The 14,635-nt window shown below is 31.2% G+C and overlaps 1 long non-coding RNA gene across 1 annotated transcript in view; it reads right to left on the bottom strand.

The window, feature by feature from the left end:
- Positions 1-13,593, bottom strand: part of LOC115443186 — a 23,247-nt gene extending 9,654 nt beyond the window's left edge. Inside the window, exon 1 of the long non-coding RNA XR_005112468.1 lies at positions 13,334-13,593. This is a non-coding gene — a long non-coding RNA (uncharacterized LOC115443186). The remainder of the gene's footprint in view (positions 1-13,333) is intronic.
- Positions 13,594-14,635: the final 1,042 nt, after the last annotated feature.

The raw sequence follows: 14,635 nt of genomic DNA, 5'->3' as shown, positions 1-14,635 counted from the left end.
GGTAAACTAACGGCTTAAATTATGTAAGTACTTACAGATTTTAGCAAAACGTTAAAACTTGAAATATCTAAATAATAAATAGTATTACTATACCGTCTTTAGTCGGCCTATATAACATTTAAACTAAACTACACATACTGTCAGTACAAGTATTGTATTGTTTCATTTAAATGTCAAAAAAGACATATCTTAACAAACATGCCAAGTTTAATGTCGGCTTAGAATTCATAGCAGATTTAAGCTTCACCCAAATGCTTTAACTTGATTCGATTTATTTAGATAATAACCAAAACCTCGAAAATGCTGCAAAATATTTACAAAGTTGAGATATAGGTTGGTAATAAATTTTGCACTCATTATCAGATGTGCTCGCATAGCGCATGCCCACATGATCGTTTCAAAAAAAATCATGCACAGAAGATAAGTAAATTGCCCTTTGGACCTGCCTTATTGTTAGGGATGCCAACGGTACTTTATAACAAAGTATTGTATGTCATTTCGGGTAATTATACTCCATACTTTATGAGAACAAAAAAGTATGCAAAAATAGTTTACTTAGCATGATTTGATTTCTCTGGGATGGTTACTAAGAATTTTTGCGTAAAACAGCAGTAAGTAGTGGCAGCAAGTACCTATTTAACAAACCTGATTCTATTTTTTATATTGTATGCATTAATTTAATTTTTATTAACGATTCAATTCACGGCATCATCCAAGGAGAGAGTTTACGTAATAATTTACATAATATTACGGAATACCAAATGACGAGACGAAAAAAAATATCTTCCAATCTGACAATTTTTATTTGTCAAATAATAAATTAGAATTAATTTGTACTTTATCTTGATACCATGTACCTTTAATTTTCTAATGCACTTTATTTACCCGAAATAAGATGACAACCCTACTTATAATCCTCACATTTTTATCGAGGTAGATTTGATCGGTACCCGAAAAACTGAAATCTGTATAATAGTGAGATGGGTATTGAGTAGGTAAAATAAAAAAACTTAAAAATGATTCTAACGCTACTGAAGAATCAGTATATAAGTTTACTTTAAAAATAAATCGTCTTTTATTTAAGACAAAACAAACGCCGTTTATAAAATATGACCTGTGTCGGATGTGAGAAGTTAATAAATTTTATCTATTATAAAATTCCTTTGAATGTGAAATGTTTAAATTCATTAGGTATTTTATGTAAGTACTAATAGTAAGAACACTTTACGAATTTTATGTTATAAGCAATATCCAGAACACAATTTGCGTTTCTATATTTTTTCATTAAAAGTAGGCATATTAGCCCAAGTGGGTGAACAGACGAAAAGGATTTTACGCGGACAAAGCAGTAAACGAAACATAATTCAAAGTATGTTTACTTATTTTCATAAAATGAATTTCATAGTTTTAAAATTAATTGTCTATGATATAATATTCTAAAATCTGATAACAAATTTAGCGCTAAATGACGTTAAGGTTATAGCTTAAGGTCCATTTTTCATACATTTTGTTTCACCTTTAATCTGGGTAACTAAACAAGTAAGACAGTGGGTATTTCTATGTACCCATGGTGCTATTACTGGCGTAAATATCACGTTTAAATGCAACTATATACATAATATTATGTTATACATCAAATTTTTGTGTAAAGAAAACAATTCCGGGAAATTCAGTCATTGCTCTGACGTAAACTAATTATGATCGGCGATATAAGACCTCAGACGTATTTGTTAGTAGGTAGCTGTGATTACTAATCTGTAGCATATCTGATTGCGATTGCTCACTGATTAAGTCAAGTATATCTACCGCAAAAGAGCCTGGATCTACTATATGGTGCGATTTGGTAAGGTAGCAACTCGAATTTATAAATTATTATTGTCCTCTAAAGCAAGACACATAATGCCCAAAAAACGTCGAAACCGTGTGACGTCGGCATACTTGTTGAAATTATATAAAAATTCAGTTATTTTCACATTTTTGTTTAATTTTGAATCCCAACGCTGCTTGTTTTGATGCGTTAACCTTCAGAAGTATTTTTGGAAAGGCAGAATACGGGCTCATTACACCTATTATAAGGTAAAATAGAAATTCTGTCATCTCAGGGCTACAATAATCACTGTAAAAATAACCACCGTAGAATGATCGACTGAAAGACATCTTGTTAAGACAAAATGAAGCACGCCTTATATATTTTAATTTTGCTACGCTTCAAATAAAACCATAATACTCAGTAACAGTATGTATAGTTAGATATTTTGCTCCCATTAGAAGGCATGTATGGCATGTTTCTAAAAGATAACATTATCAGAGTATCCTTCCTTTACACATGGCTCTCCCAAAACCTTATCCACGTAGACTTTCCATGCAATAGTTCTCATAATAATAATTTTACCAGTGAGTCATGAGCGACGCCATAGCTTTTGTTGCTAGAGATTGAAGAGTGATAGGCCACGTAGAGGGTCGGTGAATATTCAGAAGGTCATTTATTTATGAATTGTACTATAAATTAAATTCTGAAACGCTAGTTACGAATTATTCAGCGGTTTTTAGCTTTTTTATATTCAATTTTATAAGTAAACTAGCTTTTGCCCGCGGCTCCGCCCGCGTTATAAAGTTTTTCGGGCTAAAGTTTTCCGTTATAAAAGTCACGCTATATATTTTCCCGGGAGCCTATGTTCTTCCCAGGGTCTCAAACTGTCTCCATACCAAATTTTATCCTAATACGTTGGGTAGTTTTTGAGTTTAACACGTTCGGGCAGACCGATGCAGCGGGGACTTTGTTTTATGATATATTTTTGTAGAACTTTTAAGAGGAACAATCCCGTCATACATTATTGTTGCATAACTTTAACCGTTTACGCAGCGCACGCAACAGAAGCTCTCAAAACTAATAAATTGTCCCCGTTTTTGCATCATGTTTCATTACTGCTCCGCTCCTATTGGTCATAGCGTGACGATATATAACCTATAGCACTCCAGGAACAAAGGGCTATCTAACACAAAACTATTTTTCAGTTTGGACCGGTAGTTCCTGAGATTAGCGATTACTGCTCCGCTCCTATTGGGCATAGCGTGTTGATATATATAGCCTATAGCATTCCAGGAACAAAGGGCTATCCAACACAAAAAGAATTATTCAGTTCAAACTCCTAGTTTCTGAGATTAGCCGTTACTGCTCTGCTCCTATTGGTCATAGCGTGATGATATATAGCCTATAGCACTTCACGAACAAAAGGCTATCCAATACAAAATGATTTTTTTAGTTCGAACCGGTAGTTCCTGAGATTAGCCATTACTGCTCTGCTCCTATTGGGTATAGCGTGATGATATATAGCCTATAGCACTCCACGAACAAAAGGCTATCCAACGCAAAAATAATTTTTCAGTTTGGACCGGTAGTTCCTGAGATTAGCCATTACTGCTCCGCTCCTATTGGGTATAGCGTGATGATATATAGCCTATAGCACTCCACAAACAAAGGGCTATCCAACGCAAAAAGAATTTTTCAGTTCGGACCGGTAGTTCCTGAGATTAGCCATTACTGCTCCGCTCCTATTGGGTATAGCGTGATGATATATAGCCTATAGCACTCCACAAACAAAGGGCTATCCAACGCAAAAAGAATTTTTCAGTTCGGACCGATAGTTCCTGAGATTAGGCATTACTGCTGCGCTCCTATTGGGTATAGCGTGATGATATATAGCCTATAGTACTCCACGAACATAGGGCTATCCAACGCAAAAAGATTTTTTCAGTTTGGACCGGTAGTTCCTGAGATTAGCCATTACTGCTCCGCTCCTACTGGGTATAGCGTGACGATATATAGCCTATAGCACTCCACAAACAAAGGGCTATCCAACGCAAAAAGAATTTTTCAGTTCGGACCGATAGTTCCTGAGATTAGGCATTACTGCTCCGCTCCTATTGGGTATAGCGTGATGATATATAGCCTATAGCACTCCACGAATATAGGGCTATCCAACGCAAAAAGAATTTTTCAGTTTGGACCAGTAGTTCCTGATATTAGCGCGTTCAAACAAACAAACAAACAAACTCTTCAGCTTTATATAATAGTATAGATAGATATAGATTGATACTAAGTACTGTCATATACAAAACTTAATACGAATACAAACTTAATACGGTTGCATAATATGTATCGCGTTTTTTATTCAAATAAAATTCATCGCAATTAGATAAAGACTTAAACTTCCACAGAACACACTTGTCGCTATGTTCTGTGTGAACTTCAAATAATTACTTGCAGAAGTTAAGTTTAAAGCAATGATTAAAGAGTATAGAGGATGGGTAATATGGTCACGTGACATGCGGCACATTTAATGCATAAAATGTAAAAAATTAAGTTACAGATTAACATATTTACTTAATACATGATAAATGGAATAAGATAGCGTAGTCAGCAATTATTTGGTTGGTTTTATTTTATTTTATTATTATGCTCTTTGATCGAGAAACATAACCATGTTTCAGCAAACTAAAATCAATGAGCGTAAAGATGGTGGTTAAGATAATCAATTATAATAATTATTTGCAATAACAACAATATGATTATGTATCTATTTCCGTGCATGCAAAGGTTGCTCGAAACATAAGACCGCCAATTGTAAAAATATATCTTACATTTCATCTTTATGTTGTTTCTTTTATGTTTATCTATTCTTTTATGTAACAATTCTAATTTTATTCATAGCAATATATTAAAGTAATATTACTTTAAGGTGAAGTATAATAATCATTACTATTTTACTTATCGGGAATATTGTTGGAAAACAGTTATCTTTACTCGCGTTAATTAAACGTGTGGTTTATGCATATCTTCTCAAAATGTAAAGAAATATGTATTTGGTGTAGGATTCCAATCACGTCGCTCAATATTCTCAATTCATTTTGCCTTGGTTTTTAAATTTTTTTGGTTATCTTAAAAAAATATTCTAATTTCACTTAGTTTGTCGTTCTGGATAATACAATATTGATGTGTGCTCTAACATTCTTTCCAAAGACAAAAACCGTAACTGATAAACGGGCGTCTGTTAAAATATCGATATCAATAATTTCTAAACAAATCCACCCACCCATCCCTAAGCTCGTGTGTAAACAAACATAATGATTTTAATGTGTATAAATCACGCCTAAAAGGGTATAAAACTTTACAAACCAGATCCACATATCATTTTAATTGATAAAAACAAATCCAAAAAGTAAATATACAAAGATATTTGCTAATTTTCGGTAAAAACAGTTACTAACCTATGAAAAGATATTTCGGGGTCTTTCTTGCGTGAATTCGATTTGCATCCTTTCACACAACACTGAGTCATTTTCGAAACTTAACAAATACACTAATAAACACACTGAACAATTGAGAATATGATTATATTACTTTAAGTTCAATATTTATGAAGATTTGTTTACATCGTCTGACACTACATGTACTTGCTGACTCGCCTGCAATAAATGGCGTTTCTGCCGCAAGGCGGTCCCAGTGTGTTGAAGTAAACGAAATAGTCCCATATGCGAAGAAAGCAATTATTTTTGTCTTTTTTTGTTGCGTTCCAAATAAACTTTGAATAAAAGAGATAGACATATATATTGACAATTCTGCGTCGATTTCCCTGACATAAATATAACTTATTCATATAGCTAACTTTTGAGGCCTGTCCTCTTTATATTTTGTCATTGGTTTAAAGGCAGCGCAAACGCTGTCAAGTTGACATTGTCAACTATTGCACTAAATCAGATCCATTACAAAATTAAAGCAACGAGCTGTCATAATTTTATTTAATAGTTCTACGCGTAGGGTGTATGTTAATTGCCAGTTAAGTAAAAAACAACAAATATACAAAAACCATGCTCAACTTAAATTAAGCACTGACACCAAAAAATACTTATGTTCATATAAACATAAAAACACGAATCATAAAGAAGAATACGTTGTTTTTGTTTTAATAGTTTGTTATTAAGCCATATATAACTATATTGTCTTTTTGTACCTAGTCGTTTCACTTACTGTGGACAATACCTATACCAATATTGTATTACATTTTAGCAGTTGATGTGTAAATAGTAGCTATTCTGGTGTTTAATTATGATGCTATAACAACAAAGCCGGTTTGACGATAAATATTTCCACATAGAACAATATACTCTTATAACCAGAACGATCAAGTTATATAAATACCTGTTCTTTATTAAATGATCTAAAATAAGTTCGTTGAACCGGGTGTGTTAAATTGTTTTTTAAATCTTGCAATACTTTATATTATTTTTTATTTTATTTATTATTTCATTATTGATGGTCGTTTTGATCTCCAAAACTTCACGACACAATTTGTAGTGAACAGTTTATTGGAGCAAATAATCAAACGCATGAGCAATTTTCTTAGGGTATTTTAGTTAAAAACACAGTCACATTTTACCGCAGTGATAAAACGAGAGTCATAGATTTCTAATAAATAAATTATAATGTTAATTATAATTTATTTATTAGAAATCTAGTCACATTACTAAGCGTGCATCATGACGTATAAAATTATGAGAGTGATCACGTTAAACATATTTTTTAAAAGAGTTAAGGTCAGTAGGGGAAAGTGCGCCATAAAATTTTCATAGCTGGATTCAATGCAAAATAATTTCTTTTTGTGCTGACTTAAGAATGTAATTTTATTAATTTAAGAATATTTGGTATTTTGTGATAACGACCTATAGTCATTCAAGGCAATCAGACAATAAATTAATATTATTTTGTTCAAAATAAAAAATGGTAGTAGGCGCACTTGCCTCCGGAAATGGGGCAAGTGCACCTGTGTAAAAAAAAACGCCAATATGAAACATTATAAAGAAAACACTCACTTTAGTCCATAGAGAAATAAGTTTTACCCGCATTGCTCTTAGATAAATTTTAATCACTCAATATTTTAACAAACTATGGCTGTTAAATCAAATTCGGGGCAAGTGCGCCATATATTTGTACATCAGGGCTTCAAAACATTTTACACATTTTTTGTTATATTTAAAAAAATAATAAAAAAATGGTAGCCTTGATATGAAATCCATTTGATTTCTAAAAAATAAACATATATAAATGTAGGAATTAACAATTTTAATGCGTTATAACTCAATTACTTAGAATATGGCCTTATGAAATTTGATATGTTTTAGCTGCATTATACCCAGATAACGTGCCTGATCGAACAGTTGCAACCTCTTCACGTAAAGTTACTCTAGACCAAAATATTTCAGTTTTTCTTTTGTAAAAACGAACGATCTAAAACAAACAAATATACGACGAATTAACTAATACGCCCTTTTATTTAAGTCGGCTTAAAACAAAATACCTTGAGTACTAAAATTATGTTAAGACTAACATTTTAATAATAATAATTCATATTAGTAAAACATATTCTCAAAAAAGGTTGGTGATATATGGTTCAGGGGCAAATGCGCCATACGACTAGTAACTGTGGCGCACTTGCCCTACTCGACAATTTTGAGGAACATTTTTTCGCATTGCTAAAAAATCCTTTATTTTAGTATATATAAATAAAATTCAGGTAGGAAGTTAAAATAAAAGGTTTAAATTATGTACTCACTTTACTGGTTTACAGAAATATGTTACATATCTTGAAATATTTGATGATGATCTTTCACGTGGTCATCTCTGTTTACAGGTCTAAATGACACTTAAAATAAAATGGCGAATAAATCGTATTAAAATGAACAGAGCCATTTGTGTTTTTTAGTGGAACCGTATTTCAGTTAGTAGCATTGATATAAGATTGCGGTAATTGTATAACATTAATAGTTTAAGATTTTCTTTAGGGTAGGTGCACTTACCCCGTCGGCGCACTTGCCCCACCTGACCTTACTTAATATCGTCGATATTTTACGAATTAGAGTAGACTTGTATTAAAGGCTTTGTCATTATATCAAAATTTCTTCAACATTTCTTACATGTTTGCATTAATTAATTGCTTTTGCCCCCAATTGTAAACGATTATTACTTAATTTTATTTTTAATAATAAACATACATTTTCCTATACGAACAGCAAGTTCCTCTTAAAATATTGTTTATCACCTTTTTAAATAAAACATTTGCATGACATTACTTGACATAATAAACCAAATAGTTGCGAATGTTAGGTGGTGCTACTATCGTGCATATAGCCCATAGACTTTTGAGTCCTACCAAAAAAAAATCTACACAAAAAATAAAATTTTAAAACTTACACTAAGAATATTACTGAATAAAGCTTAAAATTTACCTATGGGCGGATTGAGGTTTACTTCTACTTTTGTAGCTCAATGTATATGTATGTACAGTATATAAATTTACCTTATGACTATAATATTATACAATATTTTAACAGAGGAAATTAATGCTTGAGGTATTCTTTAACAGTATGCGAATATGGTTAGTTGTACGTATTTAAGTTATGAACTCATATTATAGAATAATTGTCGTATTTCATACTTTGGGTATTGTTTTTATTTTTGTACTACTTATAAAAATTATACTTCTTTATGTCTAGGCATTAGTTATGCCATATCGTAGCGTATTTATTACAGTATCAATTTCAGACTAATATTCGATATTTTTTGTATAAAAGGATTGTAGATGAACTAATTTCATTAGTAATCCTTTATTGACGAAGTCAATAACACTTCAATATTAGTATAATTTACACAAAAGTATCAATACTCGTTATCTTTTTAAACGTTTGTTTCGCGATTATCATACAATCAAAATCAGATAACCAGGATATCGGTGCTTACATCAACAGTGATCTCACTTGTATGCTTTGCTTGCGATTAAACAAAATGAATATATGATTTTTAATGATAAAAACAAATTTTTAGCTCTCAAAAATTCGCTTTGTAGTATATTTTTGACCAGAATTTATTTTAGGCTACTACGATTCAAGTTTGATATACGAAAAATTGTATACCAGTAGTAGCGCTATATGTGTATTTCCGAAAAAACGATTTTTATGTTAAAGTGTAGTCTGATGTTTACATGCAATATTTCATTTCATTTTTTTTCAAGTAAATCGACAGCCTCCACGGGTCGCCAAAATATGAAATTGATTCTAGTTGTACAGCTAATATACTTCGTCATTTAAAATATTGCATAACACTTACGAGGAGATAAACTTCACAAAAAAAATAATTATGTATCAGTTACACTAAACGTGAAAAGACGCCTTAATTTTTTTTTTATTGCTGTTAATGACGAGAAGAGTTTGCCGTTCGCCTGATGGTAAGAGATACGACTGCTCATAAACTGTAGAAACATCATCCAACACATTATAGTACAAAGTATTGTTTGATATTCAACTGCGCTCACCATCCTAAGACATAAAATGTAAGTCTTAGTATGTCCAGTAGTTACACTGGCTACAAAATTTTGAATTTGCTCAGGTTCTTTTGTGGCTGGCTGTACACATTCAATTCAATTCATAGACTTCATAATCACTCGGCTTATACTAATGCCTATAAAATCAATTTTAATATCTACTTAGTAATACATAAAAACGTGATTTCTGTATTTGCAGATTTGTATTAATCAATTAAAGCGGAAATGGCATTCAGATATCGCCTATTCATATCTTAAATTAGCAAATATACTTAGATACTCGTTGATAAAAGGCTACTCGTTGTATTTTAACTATTTTATTAATTTAGACAGATTCCGATTATATTTCAATCAGCATTACGTAACTATCATTTCACAATTCGCTTACATAATATACGAATTTGTAAATATTTTCATATTAGATATGGATAGAATATTTATATAAGGTGTCCAATAAACCTATAATTACCAATTGTAAAACTGTAAACCTAGTCAAAAGTAAATCGTAAGAGTAGAAATCGCATTTATGCAAAATGTTTCAAAAAAAACATAAAATAAATAATTCATTTTCTAAACAAAAACACTGTAACCAAAATTTAAGTACTGTGATAAACTGCAGTTAAATGACATATTTGTTTTTTTTTTGTCAGTATGTTCTTGTAATATTTTTATGATTTTATAGGAACTGTATAGCAATTTAGACTATTGTTGTTCTTACTTAATGTTAATTGCTTATGCATAACTTCAGTCCGGGTCATAAACTTCATGACACGTAATTGAATATAATCATTAGTTTCCCAAGAAACTCATGTTTGTGTTCGAAATACTCCTGCTCCCGCCTCGCTGTAGGCTCATTGACTCATGAATCACATTTAATACTTTATGTTGCCCTTGCCAAGAGTAGGAAAATGAGGACTCTATAATATCGATACTATAATAAAAGACTCTAAATCGTCATTTTTCTAATATAATCTATATTTATCGTAGATAATTTTTTTATGTTGTTTAAGAAATCATCTTGAACAACCGTGATGGGTACGCCTTATCTTGTACTATGGTGCAATTGGAAGCAAGATGCAACATCATAAAATAAAATTGCAGTGATTAAGATTTGTAAACATACATATATAACCAACAATTGTTTTAATATTATCTTAAAGCATAACTTTATAACATTTGTTATCGAGAAAGACTCCTCTGTCCCTGTAAAAGATTAACATAACAGTATAATCCATGAGTAATTTGGATCTATAGTTATTTAAATCATTGTAACAGTTCTTTGAAATAAAAATATGAACTTTGATTATTTAAGTATTGAATTTAATTCAATGGAAAAAATAATTTGAGTCATCAAAGTCATCAACATTATCATAGATGGATAATAAACGTGAAGGTCGAAATATATTGATTTAAATAAACAACAATACTATAAGGATTAACAGCAATGTTAATGCTAAACATAAAAAGATTACGAACAAGGTACGTTAAACAAACAACTCTAAGATAGAACGATACTAATTTTTTTATTGTACCTACAATGCACGCAGAACACATTACACGTGTATAATTTTATAATTTTATTATGAAGGTATTCTGGAATTATTAAATTCATAGTCATTTAGATTATGTATCTCCACATTCCAACTCAGGTACTATGTATACCACATTACAAATCGGTATCAATAGCTGATATTATCTCTTCAACAAACTTCATACGAGTGCATGCCATCACGTCCATAAACTGCTGCGTGCGTCATTGAATTTTCTATTTTATGATTATAACGATTAGTTAAGAGTCATACTTCCGATTTTTTGTATTATTAATAATTTTAATGACACATTTTATAGATTTATGAATCATATAAAATACATTTTGTGTTATCTTTTCCTAAAAAAACTATGCATGTATACATATTTACACCTTTCTTAAACTTAAAAAACGTTTTAACTTGGGAAAAATAATCTAAGATCGTTTTTGAATTTTAGATTTATTATTATCGATGATCATTTCACATCGCTATATAATTAAAAGAAAGACCTCCTAAGCAGGCTGTAAGACAATGCCATTCCTGTGATTTCTATTCCAATATTTAATTACAGGTCATGGATACATCTGCTATTTGTCTTTTGGGAAATTCTATGGGATATCTTTAAACTACCTATAGATGGTAGGTACTATTTGACTATAAAGTAAGTAAGTACTTTAGACAGTAATTAATTTTCTCGAAACCGGACAAACAAATAATCACAAGGTGAGTGTCGTAAAACGATGCTAAATTTTTCTATCACTTTAAGTTGACTTTCTTCACATTAATATTGGTTGGTTTATGATTGAAAATATCAGAGAAAATATGCACGATTTGGAAGCCAAAAATATTACTTATAGTCCCCTGCATAGATGTGCACATGATAATTACGAACTAGATCTAAGTTTTATAAGTTTACTATACTTATACAGACGCAAAGACTTTTATATGATATGTCATTATATACCTAAGAATTTTCAATTGCAGCGAATACTGTACCTACACATATAATACAATAAGTAATAAATAAGTATAAAAAATATATATATTTCTATTTTATGTATAGATAATTAAAACTATCAATATCGCCATCAGTAATGGATAAGGAAAAATAATGAATTTGATACATATCATCGTGAAATTAATTGATGAGGCGATTAGAAGTGCAAATATTTTTATTAGGTAACTACTTAGAGTTCTGTACTGCGGTGCCATAATTATATAACATAAGTCCACTGTGGAGGCGCCGTTTGCACACAATTCTTTTTTTAAGTACTTGCTTATACCAGCCAAATCTTGAAAAAATGTTTAAGGAAAACACTACAGAACAATATAACCTATAATACAGAATGTTGATTATACAAAATACATTTATAAAGATAAATGCATAAACACTTATCTTCCTAAGCATAGACAACAAAGCGATGCAAAATATTTTCGCGTTGCGTCGCTTTGTCAACGTTTTAATACAATTTCTTGGCCAGTCTGCGCCAACCCCAAATCTAAGATTACGCACTATACAGTTACCCTAACCCGTAAATAATTTTAGGAAAGGAATCATAGGACGACGGTATTCATTGAAAATGTTGTGATGCACATTCGTAAGGATTGCATATTTATTAAACCAGAAATGTCCTCTTATTGGTTTATCTTGGTTCACACATATCTAGTCTTCTTTTCATACATAAAACATTAGCAACATAAAGATTTAAAAATTTAAATTACTAGAGAAGTGACCTACTTTAGCCACCCTGACAAAACTACATTTTAAAATTTAAAAAATGCGTAAGTATAAAAGTTTTAAAATTAATGTTATCAATATTTATTTAGTTTTCATAAAATTTTAAATAAAACTTGTAACTTTATCGCCCAAAGATATCAACACAAAATCTTATTTTAATTAAACGCCCACATCGCATTTCCTTGAATTGTATATTGATCAGTTATCATACTAATAAGTACACTACATATCTACGATAATAATAAAAGAATTCGGTGTGTTTGTTATAAGTTGTAACCACACTGAACAAACATGGAAGTCAATAAACTTTATAGTTATAAACAAGATATTGGTTGTTACTTAATATAATCACCTCAATGTCATCGATATAGAGTTATTCGATATATTAAGGATATCGAAGGATCAAATGACTCCGGCAAGCGATGACTAACAAATTATTTGTTAAATATAGGTCAAGCGCAACGCAGGCGCATGACCAAATAATTTTACCGCGCAAATAATATATTTTAGATGGCCTAATCATAGAAACATTCTATAAACAGCAGTCGAGTAACTAATTTTCACGTAGGTTTCCATCCTATACCATTGCTTAATCTCACTCTTAACTCGTTTTTTAAGGAAAACGCAAGCAATATCCTATAGCGATAGGTACATTATATAAAATAGTAATATATAATTTTCAATGAACTTACATAAACATGCAAAAAGTATAATAAAACTCCTTTCACCTAGAATAACTTGTTTCTTTGGCCTTATTTTATACACTAAATACTTGGCACTTATTAAACAAGTATCACATTACTATTATTGTTAAGTAGCTATACGTAATAGCATATTGTAGGTATATTTTACAATAGCTTCTCGGAAGTGGCAGAGCGCATGCGCTGCGCTCCACGGCACGTCTCTCACTGTCCCACCACCACCTTAGAGATCACTTCAATGTTTGTAGTAACACTGACTTGGTAACTTAAGCTACTATTGTATTACGTTTGTATTTTTTTATGTAGGTAGTTAATAGGCATACCATCTATGTATAGCGTACACATTTTATATATCTTTTAATCTAAACAAAAATTGGCCTATAGTCTAAAAGTTTTTAATGAAGCCGCATTAACAATAGATCTGATCTCTGTAAATTGTCGATATAAAAATATCAGCGACATAACATATGGTAATTCAGAACGCCCCCTTTACAGCGTTACAATACGACAACAACTCGTTAATCATTACTGATAACTTTTAGTTAATCACGCATTAATGTTGACTAGAATTTAATATTTTTTCATTTTTTCAACACAAAATTGGAAACAGATTGTCCATTTCGCTTTCATTAAACAAGAGTGAATGTATGTACGTTCGGATCACGTGATAACGAATCGCCTCGACCGCAGGTTGTTTGCACAACAGTGCCTTGGTTAGAATGACGAGGTAACAACTAGTTTTAAAAAACGCCTTTTAATAGCTACATGCATTTGGACGCTCATCCTATGTTTTTCGTATTATATCCTTACTGATTATAAAACAAAGTTTGTCTGTCTGCACGCGATAAACTCAAAATCCACCACACGGTTTTCAACGTTAGGTATGACAATAATTATAAACGTTGGGAAGGAAAAATGCTTCTTTTTTTTCAGGTAAATATATAGCGGGTCTTTTATCCAATAAAAACACGTTCACACTGGCAAAGCCGCGAGCAAAAGCTGGTTACAAGTCTAAAATAGAAAGATCAGATCGATTTTCAAATTCCATCCACCCATAACCTTTTATAGTTTTTTTTAGGAAAAATATACTTGCAACATTTACATGCCATAAACATCGCAGTTTTAATAGTTAATGGCAATAATCTTTGCGTGTGCTTAATGATGCTCATCGGCTAAAAAGTCTTATGGCAAATTGCGGAGTTCATACAAGTTATGAAGAGCCACCAAACCTGGCTCCTCATTATAAACCGTAGTTTAACACGAACTATATTTACCGGCGACAACACGGCTTTA

Source organism: Manduca sexta, chromosome 17 (assembly GCF_014839805.1).
Source record: "Manduca sexta isolate Smith_Timp_Sample1 chromosome 17, JHU_Msex_v1.0, whole genome shotgun sequence".
Lineage (NCBI taxonomy): Eukaryota > Metazoa > Arthropoda > Insecta > Lepidoptera > Sphingidae > Manduca > Manduca sexta.
The sequence above is the reverse complement of the archived record's forward strand: the minus strand, read 5'-3'. Positions and strand labels throughout refer to the sequence as shown.